Here is a 17,229-nt window from a genome sequence, read left to right as displayed (position 1 = left end):
TTTTTTGGATGGGGAGGATGGGTGGAATTAATAAACCAATATGTAGGCTGCTGGCAGTGCCTTTGGTGCTTTGGAAGAACTGCACAGCTGCAAAAGCAGAACAGATTCAAAATGTTTAAGGCCAGTGATAGTGATTAGCATTAGTCTTTATTAATGTCACAATTATTTTACTTTTACTGCGTCCCAGAGGGGGGCTGAAAAGGCGAGTAGATGTCGTGCTTAGGGACGGGGTTTTGTGATGGACTTGGCAGTGTTAGGTCATCAAGGTCTTTTCCAACCAAAGAGATTCTATGATGCCTCATTAGAAGACTTGAAGTCCTAGATCCAGAAAGTTTGGGATCTAAGCGGAAAACTTGGTGCATGCTTGAGGGGAGAGCATTGTGCCAGAGAAAAAGATGGAGAGGAGACAGTGAGGGTTATGGACCCAGAGTAAATTAGTTGCTTCCTTTGGGTGTATATTTGTCTTAAAATGTTAAAGTTGTGTGGGCAAGCTTGCAAGTCAGAGTGCATGCATATGTGGAGGCAATGTGGCAGGTCTTCACAGTGAGGTAGGATGTGAGGAAAACTTGCTGTATGCATTTTGCTAGCCTGAGGATGTAAAATAGTATGGACTGAGAATCAGTAAATTTAATGGAGGAGTGTTTTTGAAGGCTAATGTCACCACTTGGGTGGAAGAAAAGGAAGATGTATGCTAATAGAGAGTTATCACTGATCAATGGTGTTTGTTGCTCACTATATATAACATTAGCAGTCCCCAAAGCTTTTACTGCAAGAGTTAGATGCTGCTATCTGGAGAACCAATGGAAGCATCTCATTGTCTGATAGGAGCTGGGAGTATAGGCACGGGGATGTAGGCTGACACAGGAGTGGAAGGCAGCTTGCAGATCACTTTTTTATCCCCTGCTGTGATGGGATACTGAAGTCATAAAAATGTCTGAGCCTCCCATGTGGAAGGATTTTCCTCCATCACATTCCCGTGGGATGCTGGTTGGAGCACTTCACCCTCCTGATGGTTAGACACGTGCTTGTGAATTCCAGTCTCAGTGTATTCGCAGCCAAGTCTTAATCATTTGTTCTTATGCCAAAATTGTCTTTTAACTTGAATAGCTTCTTTGCCTCTCAGTTGCTTATCTCTTCTCCAACCCCCTGCAATTACACAGAAATTACATTCCTTCAAAATAGATTATAAAACCTTGCATAACTGTTGGGCCAGACTGATGGCTCAGTAGTTCGCTAGATAGGTTCCTCCCCCATTCTTAAATACAGGTATTATGTTTGCTGCTTCTGTAGTCATTTGTATAACCTCTGACTGAAGAGATTTATTAAGACCCAAGTTTTCCAGTGAGTTGAACTGGAAGAGCACAAATCTTGTTTGTAAGGCCTCTCATTTTTTCTGCATGTCTTCTACAGTTTGCTCCCCTTCTCTGAAAGTACAGAGGGGATTTTAGACTGAGATTTAATCACTTCAGTATGCATTTTTCTATCATTTTTTTCTCAAACTGAGTGCTGCCAAATGACAGTCCAATGCTATGGCTTAGCCTGAGAGGGAAGAATGCTCTTGTGCTCCATCATAGGGATGGTCTTCTGGACTTGGGAAAAGGTAAGGAACTGAGGGAAGGCAGAGGAAATCTTTGGAGTGAAAAGAAAACATCAGGGGAAATAAAAAGGCAAAAAGTTGAAGAGTAAGGTCATTAAATGTTATGATTTTCTGAAACACATTTAATTCCCCAAACTGCAGGCAGTGATAAGAAAATTCCCTGTTGTCTTTCACTGAGAAAAAAACAGAATTAAAACTCTGAACATTTATACGTAAATTGAACTGCAGGTGCACTTTTTCAGGGGAAAAAGAAGATTTTAATGAAGTCTATAAAAATCAACCAGAAAATTCTATGGAGACTGCACAAAAATAATATATTTTCCTGAAAAAGTATAGGGTAGCTCCATAGGCCATCTTTTCATCTAGATGCTGGTTACTCAGTTTTCCCAAGTGAAGAACACTCTGATTCCGATGGCCGTGTGTCACATGCGAAAGAGCTGATTAGGGTATGGTTTCCAAATTCCTGTTTTTTTTTTTTTTTCCAAAGTGAGACTATTCCCCCCACCTCAGTACCCTAGAAGGTTATTGAATAGAGGTATTATTGCAGTCAGTGTGTCATTTTACTGTACTTCAGTTCATTTAGTCCCAGGTGTGCTACGTGTGTGTTCAGTCTAGGGGAGGGCATGGGAGCCTTGCCAAGCCCTTGAGTTATTCTTGGCTCAGAGCCTAAGCACTACATTTTTCTAACTTATGAAATGAATTTCAACTTGTAACCTGTGGCACTTTCAAGGTCATGATTGGGAGGTGTCAGGTGTGCTTTAAGAATGGCTCAGCAAGGAAAGGGCTTATTTTAAAAGTTTCTTTTTGTTTTCTCTCTCTGTCTATCTTTTTTTTTTTTTTTTTTTTTTTTTTTTTTTAAATAACTGCTGGCTAACAAATAGCCCAGAAAGCAAACTAGCATGAACTCTTCAACACCTCTCCAAATTCAACAAAACTGACATTTATAGCTTTATTGTAGCAGAGACATGGCATTTGGATTCAGATTGTTTGGACTGCAGAGTGTCAGTATAAATAGCTATGATTGACTTTTGTATGGAGCACATCTGGAAGCAATTTATGGCATTCCAGCTAGATTAAAGCATGTTTTAAAGGCATTTCACCAGCCTTTTTTTCCTTCTTTTTTTCAGGCTATGGTGAATAAAGTTTCAAAGACAGTTTAGCTGCTGTTTCTGTTAATGTGGACCATAGTGAAGTCAAATTAAGGGCAACTGGGGAAAATGGTGCATTTGTTTGTTTTTATTTGTTTTGCTTTGTTTCCCAGAATAGAAAAACCCTGAACTGAGTGTAACTGGAGCTGCGTTCTCCTTTGGAAGGTATGATAATGGCATTTGACACTGGGATGTTTACACGCTGAAAGCCAGTGAGCTAAACAAACTTGAGGTGCTGGAAGGACTGACTCATGAGTACAGTTTTGAAAGACTTAAATATTTGCTAATGGAGACTGAAATGATGGGGCACAAGAAGTACCTAACTGGTTTTGCAGTATATAAAAATGTACAAAAGGAAAAAAAACAAAAAAAGAAAAGAAACCATTTAGCTTGGCCCACTGTGAAGTAATTGAAATACAAGAAAATTAAACACATGAAATTTTGAAGCTGGACAGAAAAGAGTTTTACCTAAAAGGGCTGTTGCACTGTGGCACAATAGTAAATGAACTTCTGCTGCAGAGTGTTCCGGTTTGTTAGCAAATTTCTAACTCTTGTATCTGAATTAGACCTGTTGGTTTCCTGCTTGGCATTACAGTGAAGTGGATTAAAGGTTTGAGTTGCATGGTTTCTCAAAATGCTGCTGTTGCAGGGCTGGACGCTCTTAAGACATGTTGGGAAAAGCATACTGAGAAGTAGCAAAATCTGAAAGCTCTGCCACTGATTGCTGTCAGTACAGCCCACTGGAGGTGGCTGGGGACATTGGCTCCAGGAGTCCTTGTGTTTCAGGGGGTTTTCCCCAGGGCCACAGGGGTGTGGGGCTGCTGCTTTTCTGTTGCCTATTTTATTCACAGAATGGGAGTACATTTTTTGGTTCTTTTCTTGGTGGTGTTTTTTCTGACAGTGCAATATACAAATGCACTGTCTAACAAGAAGCCTGTAGTGTGGTCAGAGGTGTGGCTTCAACACAAGTGGACAAAGGATGAACTTTATTTATCCTGTCTGGTTTGCCAGACCGTGCAGCAAGTGCACTTTGCCAAAGTGCAGCAGCATCTGCCTGAGTACAGGATAAATGATCTCCAAGCCAACAAGTGCCCATGTCACTCCATTATCATTGCTCTCAGTACCTGAACTAGCTCAGGTAAACTTGTTTTGGAAATGCTTTAGACCTTATTTCCTTACTCTTGGAGGTGGAGGAGGAAAGTACATAATTTCATTCAGTTTGTCACCTCCCTGACAGGTGGTATGAAAGCATGAGCTTCTTTAGTTCAGTATTAGGATGGTAACATGAAATGGGGAAGCAAGAGAACAGCCTCTGAAACCATTAAGTAGATTAAATGCAGTTTTAAATGAATATAAAGAAGAGTATGAGAGCACATGACTTCTTGGTAGGAGCTGTCTGGTGTGAAGATAAATCAAGAAAAGAAAAGGATTGTAAAAGTCATGAAGATGGGATATTACTTTGGCAGCCATTTCAGTAGCAGAAGTGCTTGGTAGATAATTTTTTTTTAAATGCTGTAACTTAATTTTTTCCTGCAGTTCTGGCCTACCTCATGTCAAATATGAAGTTACATATATTATGAAAAAATTATTTTAATTTATTTTATTCCAGTCTCAATAAATTCCACTTTTAATTAGACCATATGAGGCTCGAAGTGCCCTCTATTTTATGAATTTTATGCAGTCTGCAGGGGAAAGTTTAAACAATACTCAGCCTTCAAAAAGTGGCAGTGACAATGAGATCCCTAAGTTTAACCTGCTTGGATCTTTTCCCAGCCAAGACAGAACACAGACAAAATGTATTAAAAGGATTCCAGTGATGTTTGAGGGTCTGGAGTCTGGAAGGTGCATGATGCTTGTGTCAGTTCCTTGAAGGACTTAGCAGAAGAGGTCATTGAAATACTGTACCATTTTATTCATTAACTTGAGTCACTTTATAGGATTGAAAGTCTGTATTACTTCAGATTTTGTGTACAGATAATTTGCTGTGAAATTCTGTTCCATGGCTGAGAGTGCCTGGCACTCCAGCATCTGAGCTTTATTTGTTTAAAAAAAAAGAATGTCTTTCTGGTTCTCTTACTTGTGAAGATGAGCACAATGCCTTAAATCAGAGGTGCTAAACCAGTGTGCTGCTTCTCCCGAATTTTCACACAGCCTGGAGCAAGAGGCATCCAATTTGAATTGCTCAGTCCCTGTTAATGTGGGACCTCCTGACTGGTAATTCAGATGGTACTGTTGCTCATTGCACGTGTTTAGAAGAAACATGAGAGGGGAGTCATGTTTCAGCCAGGTGCTACCTAACTGTAGGCATGTTACCAAATACCCTTCTGGTAGCCATCAGCTTAATTTTCCTTGGGTATTCCCAAATTAACATTTAGATACTCATAACAACAACTCCAGTCCTGTGGGCACTCCTCCTGACAACTGTGAAGAGACTGGACTACATTTGGAAGCCTAAATAGGTGCTTGAAGTTTGCTTGTCATGGATCTTCTGACATATCTCAAACTGCCTGAAAGGGTTTGGTTTTGTAGATAGATTTTTATATATATATTAAAAAAATAATTAAAAAACAAAACAAACAAAACCAAACCAAAAAGGGAGCAGCATTTTGGTGCTGGAGCTCCACTGACATCAGCAGTCCTTGGGATGCAGGGGGTGATGCTTTCACCCCTCCTTCTCACAGTGTTACCCTGTGCCCCCCCCCCCAGCCCTCGTGAGCCATCTGCAGTCGTGCGTGGGCCCTGGAAGAAAACACACAGAGAAAGACTGTAATTGGTTTATGCTGCCTGATTAATTTATTACTTATTTCCTGACAAGTTCATTGAAATGTAATTTTCTGAGTGGTGATAATATCCACAGAGTAAAAGATGGAGGATGGACAAGTTGAGAATACTAAATCACCAGCAGTATTGTTGCAGGGAGATTTTGTTCAGCTTTTCATTAGAGATTGCATTCCGTTATTATATGGCCTCATTAGTTATGCTGATTGAGGCAGGGGAAACTTTAATGACTGTGGTGTTGGGCATTGGAAACATATTTTAACTTACTGATGTAGAGTACGGAAAATAATTGCTGGAAGTGTATTAGCGGGATTGATAGGGACACCTTAGGCTCTCCATTACTTTTGGGTATGGAGAGCTTAGAGGTTGTTCTCGTTATAGATGATAGTTGACTCTCTGGGTATTTCTGTTGTTAGAGGTTTAGAGCACAGGCTTCTCATTGTTTTATTCTTTTTCTCATTGCTTTATTCTTTTAATGCTGAATTCACGAGCTACCTTTGAGCACGCTGTGTTGTTATTAGCTGCCCAGTAAAGTTCACAGGCTGACTTTGCCTGATGCAGGTCTTTGGCAGTCTCATAAAATGTATATATCTGGTCATCTCTTATCAGGCTCATTTAAACAAAGATATTTAAAACTGACATCCTTACAAAAGTGCCTAATTTGCAAATAGCAATAAATAGCCCAGGAAGTGTGCCAGAGACACCTCAGAGGCTAGTAACCTGATGCTGACTGGAGTGGGTGAGGACTGTGACAACTCCATGCTTTTTTAATAATTAAACATTGAATTGTTCTTGTACCTGATCCAAACTGGTATTGGGAGGGTTGATCTTTAAATCAGATATGATGACTGAGCCAGCTTACTCCTAGCATAAACTCACCAGCAGTTTCTGAATAATTTTCTGTGTTTTCTTAGTAGTAATTTTCTTTGGGATTGAGATCAATCTGCTAAATATATGGTGTTTATATACATACATAAGTCAATGGAAAATATTATTTAGTTGGGTTTTTTCCTGAAACAGTAACATTTACAAATGTTTACAAATGTAAGTGTTCGCTAAAAGAAAGCAATGCAAATTGGAAGCAATATTTTCCAAGTAAAACCTTGACAAGAGGTACAGTGAGTTTGCTGAATGAGAGCTAGATTTTTTTCTTAGTATTTTGAAGAGTCTATTTAAGATGTCTGACAAAAAGCTTTATAAATAAATGAGGCATTAGACTTACAAGAGAAAGCAGTATAAATTATAACAATGATGATGATTACCCATTCCCTGACAGGCATGTGTAATGTTTTATTTGTGTTTGAGCTGAGGGAGTCTGATGGTGTATTTTAGAAATGGGTAATGAAGAATTAATTGTTTCTTTATTAATATTAGTGACGTTTAATGGTAATATATCCTCTCGCTCTTAGAATGGATGTGTGGGTGACATTGTTCAGAAGTGCTTTCCAATTATTTTAACAGAAACCATATGTACAGAGGGTAGGCAAAGTACAGGATATCAAGTCTAGGTAATTGATGCTATGCAGACTTCATAGACTTTCTCATTTTGTTTTTAATTAAAGTTTCAGTGCAATAGAATCCTTTAAAGTAAATTAAAATTAATCATCAGTAGGTAAAGCTGCTCTGTGGAGGACATAAAGCCGCCAAAACTGTTTTTCATATTGTACATGTATTGATCAATCAGTCAATATTAATTGATTTATAGGTAAGTGTACCATGTGAACAATTTGGGAAACTTAAAAAATGTTGAATGTGGATTCTATTCGGGTAACAGTTATTTTGTCATGGGTGTCAATCAATAAATACTTAAGTAGATTATAGATCCAATTTTATTGTACCAGTTCAACCATGTGATTACATTTCAAAAACTATGTGGTTATCTTTCAAAAGAAATTTTTATGCTGTTTCCTTTTTTTGTTTTTGTATTGCTACCCCCTTCTGCAGTGCTGATCTTTGAGATCATCAGTATTAAATGGTACATGACAATTTCTAAAAGTGCCTTTTGTATGCATATATGTATTTTGATGAAACTTCTTGTATGCTTTTTTTTTGGTAGAAATCTGTATTTTCTACTGATTGAGATTCCCTTTAACCATAGCAGTGAAACAAGTTAACTTTTCAGTAATTGAGTGGTATGTGATAAAATACTGTGAATTGCTATATAAAGGGAAAGTCCCAGATTTTATTTAGATAAAAATTCTACTGACGTTAGAAGATGAAATCCTGACACTGTTGAAGTCATTATAAAATATCCTGTTGAGTTCAATGGCATTAGCAGTTTCACCTTCAGAGTTTGTTGAGAGTAAGGGTAACATGTTAGGAATTAAGATAAGGCAATCTAGCCATTAAACTTCCTCAGAACCTTCTGCAAATCCAAACCATATTTCTTTGTACTTCAGCTCCCGGGATGTAAAAAGGCGATAATAATTTCTAACATCATAGGAGAGCAGAGGAGAGAAATTAAAAGATGACAATTTTTTTTTTTTTAGGGTACTGGTGAGTTTGAAATCATGCAAATATGTAGATGGGTTCAGCAGATACTCACAGTGTCTGGGTGTTGTGTAAATGGCAACCTAGGGGTTGTATATGCTGTCCAAATAGCTAGATAATTCTTGGAGAACACAAAAATAACTTTGTACCTAGGAAGTTGTTGCAGAGTTCACTGAGTGATGTAATTTAACTGTGTTGTGGGATACAACAAATACTTGATAGGTGCAAGAACCTTTCCTATGTTTCTTTCGCATTTGTTCTGTGCTGACAAGGAGAGAGATGAGCAGATGATGAACTAATTTAAGGACATGCAGAACTTTAAGCATATAAGTAAGCCATGTGTTTAAATACATGTTTTCCTGATCTTGGGGGCTGCAGCTTTTGATCGATGAGCAGGATCTGAAGAGATCCCAAGCTATGCTAAGACATGAGGACTTACTAGGCAGCCCTTTTTCATAGAAGATGTAAATTTTAAGGTAAAATGAAATTCCACGGAACCAGTCTCTGAATATTCTTTTTCATATGTATAAAGTTTTCCTCGGGAATGGTAAAAAGCCTTCTTTTTTGTTAATGCACCTGTGAGAAGTTTAGTTCACGTTAGAGAGCCTGAGCACTGTGGGGGTTTTAGGTTTGGTGGTAATGAAAAACAGATAATCTGCATGGTTTTGTGAAAACATGAAGGGCATGTAGAGGGCGTGTGAATGAGTGAGTTGGACTGGCAGTATTTCTAATGATACAAAAAGAATAAAATAATCCTTTACTTTCTCTATTCAACCATTTCTTGGGCACTAAGAACAATTAAATATGGAAAATAAAATCAAATGGCCTTTTAAGCAATCAATGTGAACTTCTGTTCTAAATTACTGAGGAATAAAAATATACTGTGTCATCAGTCTTTAAATACCTCGCTCATTAAAAGGTTGTGCACTAGCCTCTGATCCCTAATCCTCTGGATTATTAGTATTAATTTCTTCTTTTTTTTGTCTTTTTCCTTTTTTACAGGACAGTGGGAGTCCGTTTCCACATATATCAAATTAGAGCACGGTTTTAAGAAAACAAATGATATGTCTCTCTTAGTTTAAAGGCAAAAGAACACGGTCCTGTCTCTAGGTTGTTTGTGTGGTATGCACGCACATTTAACATTTTTCGAAGGTTTTTTGTTGTTTTTTTTTTTCTGAAGAAGAAGGATTCCCCACCCTGACTCCTTCAGTGTGTCAGGTATCCATTCAAATGAGGTTACAAGTCCAGGTTGAAGCCTGTCCCTGCTCCCCAGGCTGCAGAAGCTCGGGGGGGGGGGGGAGCTGGTGTGCTTCAGTGGTCACAGAGGGGACTCCAGCAGCCGGAGGGTTTCTCTCCCACATGCATCTGCCCATCGCATGACCCAGCGACTTGGTGCCTCAGTGAACTATGGGATGATGGGTCATAGCACCTCAAGGGACAAATCTTCAGCCTTCCTGAGATCTTGGTGACTTGCGAGTACGCTGCTGCTGGCAGGTGGAAAGCTTGTTTGTTTTTCAAGCTGATAGCTCGCAGTGTTGATTTTCATCTGGTTTTCCCTAGCCCTTTCTATTTTATTTTTTTTTTTCATTCCCTCTGTTAAGAGACAAATACTGTTTAGGTGTTTTGTAGCTCTCTGTTTCTTCCCGTTTGTCATATTGCAGTGGTAGTGTTAGAGCAAGGAACTTGTCACTGCATGCCTCTCATGTTGTAGCATGGCACTGAACTGCTCCACAGCAAAGTTCTAGAGGGATCACATAAGAAAACCTTTATTTGCAGAGTTGAAAGTCGTCATCAACTTGGGTGGCAAGACTTTTGGGGTAAAGAAAACCTGTCTTAGCTGTACCAAAAAGGCAAAGAGGAGAGCAGGGAAACCCCTTTGGAACAGAGGTAACAACTTCCATGGTTGAAGGATGGTAGTGGTTGTGTTTTACATCCATTTTAATGGCCTGTGTGCTATCCAAGGGTTGGGTCTTTCTGTCTTAGAGTTATTTGTAGGCTTGAGCCAGAGCTATAAGCTCTGTAACAAATTGTCCTCACATTTGTTTTTCTGAGGAATCAGGGTTCATGCCCTTGCCACTGCCTGCATGGCTGAGACAACGGTGGCTTTGCCTTCATTGCCACAGATGTTTTTGTGATCCATCACTTGTTTACCTTTCCATGTTTAAGTGACTACTGGTGAGTGGTCTTCTCTCCAGTCAGAGTTGGCACTGCCTGTTTGCAACTGGGAACCCCACACCTGCTGTATGGGCATCCTCCTGTTACCTGTGGTGGGCTTTGCAGTGCACTGGCTTTGAAGAGCTCTTGAATAATTGTCTGGTACCCACTGATTCATCCAATATTTGTTGTGATGGCTTTGACAAAGCTGATCTCATTTCATATTCATCCAAGTGTTCCTGCACAACTTTTTGTTTTAATTCAGCATTGTTTATTGGGAATGTTGCTTGGAACCCATTGTGCTCCGAGGGGAATAGAATTGTCTCCCCACTTTTACCCATAGCAGGTTTACTGGTCAGGAAAATTTCTCACTGAAATGCTGACCTTGACATGAGAAGCAGATGTTGTCACTGAAAATTAGAAAGGATAAAAGTTTTATTCTGCAGGTAGAAGGAGAAGCAGTAGGAGACAGAGTATTAAAGAGTTATAATGAACAGGCTTATGGCATAGTTACGAATCTATGTAATTAATTTTTAAAAGGTGTTTCACTTATTTCGTGACCCAAATTCTTAATTGTATCTTAACATATCTTTATTTTCTTCTGGTATTTCAGTGACTGGATGGTGAGTAATATTTCACAGGATAAAAAGCTAAGTGGCTGGTTGTAACACCTGTCACATCCAGCCTTTCGACTTTCTTTTCTTTTTAATAGCAATAGTGTGTTCTCATTTTGGTTTTGAGGGATTTAGATTTCCTAAGAATTTTCTAATAATACATATAATATTTACATTTACATTTCAAATGCCCTGTGCTCCTCTTCTTCCATTTGTTTACTCAAGTTTTTGTTTTTGGTTTTTGTTTTGTTTTTACTCAAGTGTTGCACTACACAAGTATTTTTCCTGTAAGTGCTCTGGGCTATATATTTGCATATTTTAATTTCCCGATTAGCTTTATTTTAGGAAGATTTTATCTGTAGATTGAATAAAGCTTGGCCTTGCTGTGACCAGAGAGAAAACTTCATCCAACTTCAGCTGAGGTGGGACAGCAGCCTCTTTTCTGTCCCCTTCTATGGTGGAGTCTTAAACAGGACCTGACACAAAGTCTTTGCAAGTCAGTTTGAAGGCTGACACCGATGTGAGTGTGCTTTTCATCAGGCTGATAATGGACTGCTTGTTTTAGGCACTTTCTCCCATGGCAGCATTGCTATAAATGCTTTTTTCCCCCTATAAATAGAACTATTACCTCCCTGATGTGCATTTGCCTTCTAGTTTGACAGCATTTCTTTTCCATTGCCTTATAGTCCATAGACAGCATAGACCACAGCAGTTTCTTTCACGTGATGTCTATTTTTCTTCATTTACAACAGTCTGAATTACTCCAGTGTCTCTTCCATTGTGTTGCTTGAGCTTTAATTCCTTTCAAACTTGTTATTATATAAAGAGTGCAGGACTAAATGTGTGCTTGAAAGGAAGAGGTCCTTCAGATCTGGGAATTGCTCTTCTGAAATTGTGGGTTTAAATCTTGCTTACATTTTTTTCTGTCTCTTAGGCTTGAGGGGGCCAGAGGAGGGGCAGGGATGTGGGTGCAGGAGATGATGGTGCTGCTCACATTGAGAGGGTCCTGCTGGCAACAGCAGCTCTTCAGGAGTCCTGTGTGTCCTCTCCGGGACAGGGCTGGGCTTAAACATGTATTTAAGCTCAACACAGTTTTACTTTGTGCTTTATTTCTAGGCAACTTCAGCACAATATTTTCCCATCATGATAATAGTGGGCGAGATTGAATTTTTCTCATTGAAAGTGACGCAAGATCTTCTGCATTAAGATGCATGGATGCTTGGATTGCTCAGGGTCCATCTTATGAAGGTGGTTATATAGCAGAGTTCTGAGCACATCATGAGGCACCTGTTCATATGTTGAGGACCCTGAACACCTTTCAAGTCATGGGTGTAGATCTGGATAAGGGTGCGAGTAGCAAATTTCAAAATCCTCTCATCGATGTTTGTCCTTGGAAACATGATTGGAAAGACAGGATATCTGGTGATGACTCCTACGTGTCCTTGGCCATGATTTTGAAAGCAGGCATAAGAAAATAGACTTCTGGGAACAGAAAACCCTGCAACAGTCCTGTCTCCCCGATTTCCCAGTGGCTGAGGAAGTGAGGCTGGCCAGTGCCAGGGCCAGCACTGGGTCTGGGTCTGCAAAGGAAAGGGTGCTGCTTGGAGATGTAGTTCCCAAAAAAACAGCAGCCACTGCCTGTGCTTCTAGTGGGCTCTGGAACAATGAGCCCAAAGCATGAGGGCTTCATACCAGCTCTCCCCTTCTTCCTTTCTCTGGTTGACTTGGGCCACTTCCCTTCTCAGGCAGCCCGAAAGAGTTCTGTTGCAAGTGGCAAAATGTTTCTTAATTCTATCTTTTTAATCTATTTTTTTCTCCTAAGCAAGCTGCATTACTGCTAAAATCCAGTGATGTGGAATTTATGATAGTGCTCTTGTGCTGCTAGTGACTGTTAATCATGTTAAATGTGTTTTACAAAACAGAACAAAAATTATCCAAAAAAAGCATTTTAAGTGCCATTAAGTAACATATTAATTCGTATTTGTAGTGAGGTTGAATAGCCTCATGCTGATCAAAACACTGGACATACACCGAAGCAAGGCCTGAGACATCCCAACTCCAACCTCGCGATGGCATGATCCAGTATGTAATATTCTCCCATGTGTCTAGTAGGGCTGTGAAAATGTGACTTTTTCCAAAAGCCTGGAGAAGATCTATACCATCACTGGTGTTATTTTAGTGACAGAAGTAGAAACTTGTCAAATTTAATATTTTAGATGCTGTTAATTTATCCTAATTTCTTAGAAAGGCTGGCGATGCTGGCAAGTGGTGCATATTTGTTAAGATCTCTTTCAAAGTCCGCTAAGGACCTGATGCAAGCTGTAAAATGGTTTTTCTGTATTCAGTTGCAGGGCAGGGCTGTTCCCTGCATTAACAGTCCTGAGCTCAATTCCCCTGGCTCCTTCAGGAGTAGTAAGTCATTGCTGTGATGATGTGCCTCAGTGATTTTACTGTCTATGAAATAGAGACCATCCTCATATGAACCTCTGGGGGTTCTTTGTAATAATATTGTATTTTTTTTTAAAATGGCTGTACCGTTCTACATAATCTTCACTAATCGGTACATAAAACCTATTTGGCAGTTTAAAGTGTGTGCAGAAAATAGGTGATTTGGCTCTGCCTATTTGAATAGTTTAAAAGCTTTACTCTGGTGTGAACCACTTATTTAATTGCTTCTAAGCACAGTAGGGCTTCCCTTTCTGTATGCCAGATATGTTTGGTTTGAGGTGGGTTTTTTTTGTTCTGTTTAGTTGTATCTCTGAGCAAACAAATTTTGGTTAAATTACAGGATTACTTTCTGAAAGAAAGCCTGGTTCTGTGGAGTTTGCATAAACTAATCTCTTCTGTCGTTTGGAGTTGATCGAATAAAAATTCTTAGTCCATTATTCTGACATTTGCACCAAGTAATCTTGTATCTGGAGCCAGTTTTCATCTATTATTAATATATCCCTGATGGATGGGTTTATTTTCTACCTACATATGGCAAAAATGTATCGTTTTAAGCAAGTTACCCTGCTCCCACTTTCATTAATCTGCTTTCAGAAGGCTGAAATGAGAATTTTCTCTTCCTGTTCACGAGTAATTATAGGTGGGCCATGGATTAAATAACATACTGGAAAATCTTTTTTCCATCGTGGTGTGGCTCAGAAGGACTTTGAGAATGAGTCTTGTCTGTTTGAGTCAGTGAACTTATGGGAAAAAGCGTGCAAGCCATTGGGAGCTTGGAAAAAGAAGATCTTTTCTGCTTTGCCATTTTTGCCCTCTGTTGTAGTTAGCATTAGCAATGGAAGAGTCATATGATGCTACGGCTATGTGAAATGGTTTATTTTAATTTTGGGGATTTTAGATCTTTTAAGTTCAAGTAAAATAGGACATAAAACCCATGTGTCTTTTTGTCAAGTAGATGAGAGACAAACAAAAATCATCTTCCTAGGTTTCTACCATTCCACATTCAGTAACTAATTATTAGATGTGGGGTTTTTTAACCTGAGAAAATGTACTTGAATTTTCTGGAAACTTGATTTTACTGCCTTTCCAGCAGCTATTTTTTACCTGAATTTTTAGGACTGGAAGGTATATGAAAGGTTTTGGGGTTTGGTTTTGGTTTTTTTATCTCTATCTAGACACAGATACAGTTCTGTCACATTGCATTCAGTGTCACCACTGCCCTGTCATTTACCCGTGTTGCTGTCCCTCATAAAGACTTTTTTTTTCTCAGTATGCTCCCACTGCTTGCAGACCCAACCCCTTTGGAGGCTTCCTTGTTCTCAGATGTGACACCCATGGTGTCAGACCTGAGGTGGCTGAAGCCATTGCTGTGTTCCTCCTTGCTGAAGCAGATTGTGCAGACTGTCTGTGGCACCCACCTCTTGCCACCCACTAGGTCAACAGGTTGTGTTCCTGTCTTTGACAATGAAGTGATCTGGGTGTTGTGGGCACTTCTCTATGATTGGAGAAGGAAACTGCTGTGCATGATGAGAGTATGACACACGGTGTTTGGTTTTGAGGTTGGATGAGGGTGTGCTAAGTATCACTTTGGTATCACTGAGAAAGCACCTGCTTTTCACTCTGTGGATGTCTCAGATAGATTTCTTGTTTCCTGGCACAGTGAGTTTTTTGCTTCTTGATTTATAGCTGTTAGTGTCCGTAGCTCCATCTTTTCTAGCTGATGCTTTCTATTGTAATTTACCAGAATTAAGTTTCTGGTTTTAGTAGAAAAATGCTGGTTTAACATGTGGTCTGGCTGGCAAATAGAAATTCTTCAGAAAGAACACTAAAGTATTTTGGTGTTCATCCCGTTCCTCCCCTGCCCCAAGCCAAATGTCTTTGGGTTGATTCCATAAATATGATGCACATCTGTGAATTACAAGACTCTTTAACAGTTACCTGTCTGGTATTAAACCATGCCAATCCTTCAGATGGGATTATGTGCATTTAAAAATAATTAATTGCTCTGTTGATTCCTTTTCTAAATGATGACATTACAGCATAGGGCTAAATAAATTTTGCTTTTTGTCCTGCCTCCTCAGATGATTTACACTACAGGGCAATTCTCATTAAGGAAGTCGATCAAATAACCTGGTTTATATAAAGCTCAGTCACAGCTGGTAAGGATTATGTACAGAACAAAACCTGATGTTTGTTTTCATGTGTTTAGAGTTCTAAAAGCCATTAAAGAGATCTAAGCTACGTTCTGGATGCCCTTCCTGTAATTAATACATAATACAGAGAGCGGTGGGATATAAAGGACTGCTCATCTCACCATGACAAATGTTCAGTAGCAACGTGATGAGCACAAAGCGTTCCCAGTCACCGAAGTGGAAAGCAGGATTGGCCTTGCAGCACACTCTGAGTACTCAAAAATTGAGATTTTGGTAGCCAAAGCATCCAGGGAATCACGAAGTTGTGACTCTGGAAGGAAGTACACCTTGTCAGCAGCTCCGTGTGATTCACAGCAAGGGATTTCCAGCTTGGGACTTCAGATTGATTGAAGAGGAGGACAGTGGGGGCAGTAGGGAAGAGAAAAGAGAAAAACAGTAGAGGAGACATTCAGAATCACACAAGGTGGACCAATAGTGTGACATTTGATCTGGAAATTTGCTGGCAGGCAGTGCAGCTTGAGCATCAGCTACTCTCTAAGCAGCAGCCATCTGCTCTTGAGGTCACTGCTTCTACAGATGTGTGTTGCAATTTGGCACGTTGCTGGGGAGGAACAGTTATGGAAAAGGCTTTATGAGAAAGAGCGTTACAGAGGTGGGCATGTAGAAAAAAAGTGGTGTTGGTGATTCTCGGACACTCTGAGGAAGCATCATCCCACCTGAATGTTGTAGCCATGTACAAAATGTCTGAGGGCTGGTGCTGGAGGGCTTCTTCTCCCCAGCCAAAATTTGGCTTTGTCTTGTTTGGTTCAAATCTGTCGATGGCCAGTCCTCAAGCAAAGGTAGTGTATGTCTGTTAAAAGAAACACCATGATTTTTTTTTCTAGTTAGCTAGCAGTAGTACGTGTATTTTATAAAGATGCAGCAATAAAACTTCTGCCTTTTTAAACTGAAGGCTCAGCCATACAAGAGTGTCTTTTTTTAGTGGGTCAGAAAAATAAGCCTGGGAGGATGGGAAAACACCTTGCTTTTGAGCATCTATTCCTGCTTCTGCTTTATTAAGCAAAGATTAGATGATTCAAGTTTATAGAAATAAAAAGGCTAACAGTGACTAATGAATTAATTAGAGCTAAAACTATTTTAGCCACAAATATTTTAACTGATAACTAAGATTTGAGGGTCTCAATTTATGGCACTTGGCAACTGAGACAAATAAATATGCTTGTTTTTCTTCACTGAAGTATAAATTGCTTTCTTTGCTTGAGAAGCATCCTGTTTTCTTTAGATTGAAGTATGTTTCGAACTTGTTTTCACCCTGAGGATTCACTTTGCCTTAATAGATTCTGTTCCTCACCCACTGCAGATGTTGAGGCTGGTCTCGTAGTGGCCAGGATGTTTTCTTTCCTTCATCTGTCAGTCTTCCCTTGCTGTTTAAGATTTAAAAAAAAAAAAACAAACACAAAACCAAAATCACTTACTTTACCATATTTTCTCTGGGGGACGAATGACCACCACTCTTGGATAATTTTGCTTTCCTACTGCTTTATGGATCTGCATGATTATTTTTATTTTCTTGTTGTTTATTAATAGTACAAACATTGCCTTACGCAAGGGGAGAAATTCCTGTCCCAGATGACCTCACTTCTTGGAACAGGAGGCTGCCTTGCTGTGTCATTTCATCTGGACAGAGGTGAATATGAATGAGAGATTTCTGGAAAGCGATGGAGGAGAAATGGATTTGTCTAGAAGTTGTCATTTGCCACAAGCTATTCCATGCAATAATATGCATGGGTGAAAATGAGGTTGGAGTTTTCAGCAGCATGTGGGAAGGGACAAAAATGGCAAAGATC

General features: G+C 39.5%; 1 protein-coding gene across 2 annotated transcripts in view; it reads left to right on the top strand.

Annotated features, from left to right (window-relative positions):
• Window positions 1–17,229, top strand: part of RARB (retinoic acid receptor beta) — a 327,800-nt gene that overhangs the window by 68,141 nt on the left and 242,430 nt on the right. The window contains exon 3 of one of the 2 annotated variants that reach the window (XM_071735484.1): window positions 2,859–2,910. The exons of the other annotated variant lie outside the window; for it this stretch is intronic. The gene's annotated coding sequence lies outside the window, so the exon portion shown is untranslated. The remainder of the gene's footprint in view (window positions 1–2,858; window positions 2,911–17,229) is intronic. 2 annotated transcript variants of the gene reach the window in all.

The sequence above is a fragment of the Heliangelus exortis genome, chromosome 2 (assembly GCF_036169615.1).
Source record: "Heliangelus exortis chromosome 2, bHelExo1.hap1, whole genome shotgun sequence".
Classification (NCBI taxonomy): Eukaryota; Metazoa; Chordata; class Aves; order Apodiformes; family Trochilidae; genus Heliangelus; species Heliangelus exortis.
The sequence above is the reverse complement of the archived record's forward strand: the minus strand, read 5'-3'. Positions and strand labels throughout refer to the sequence as shown.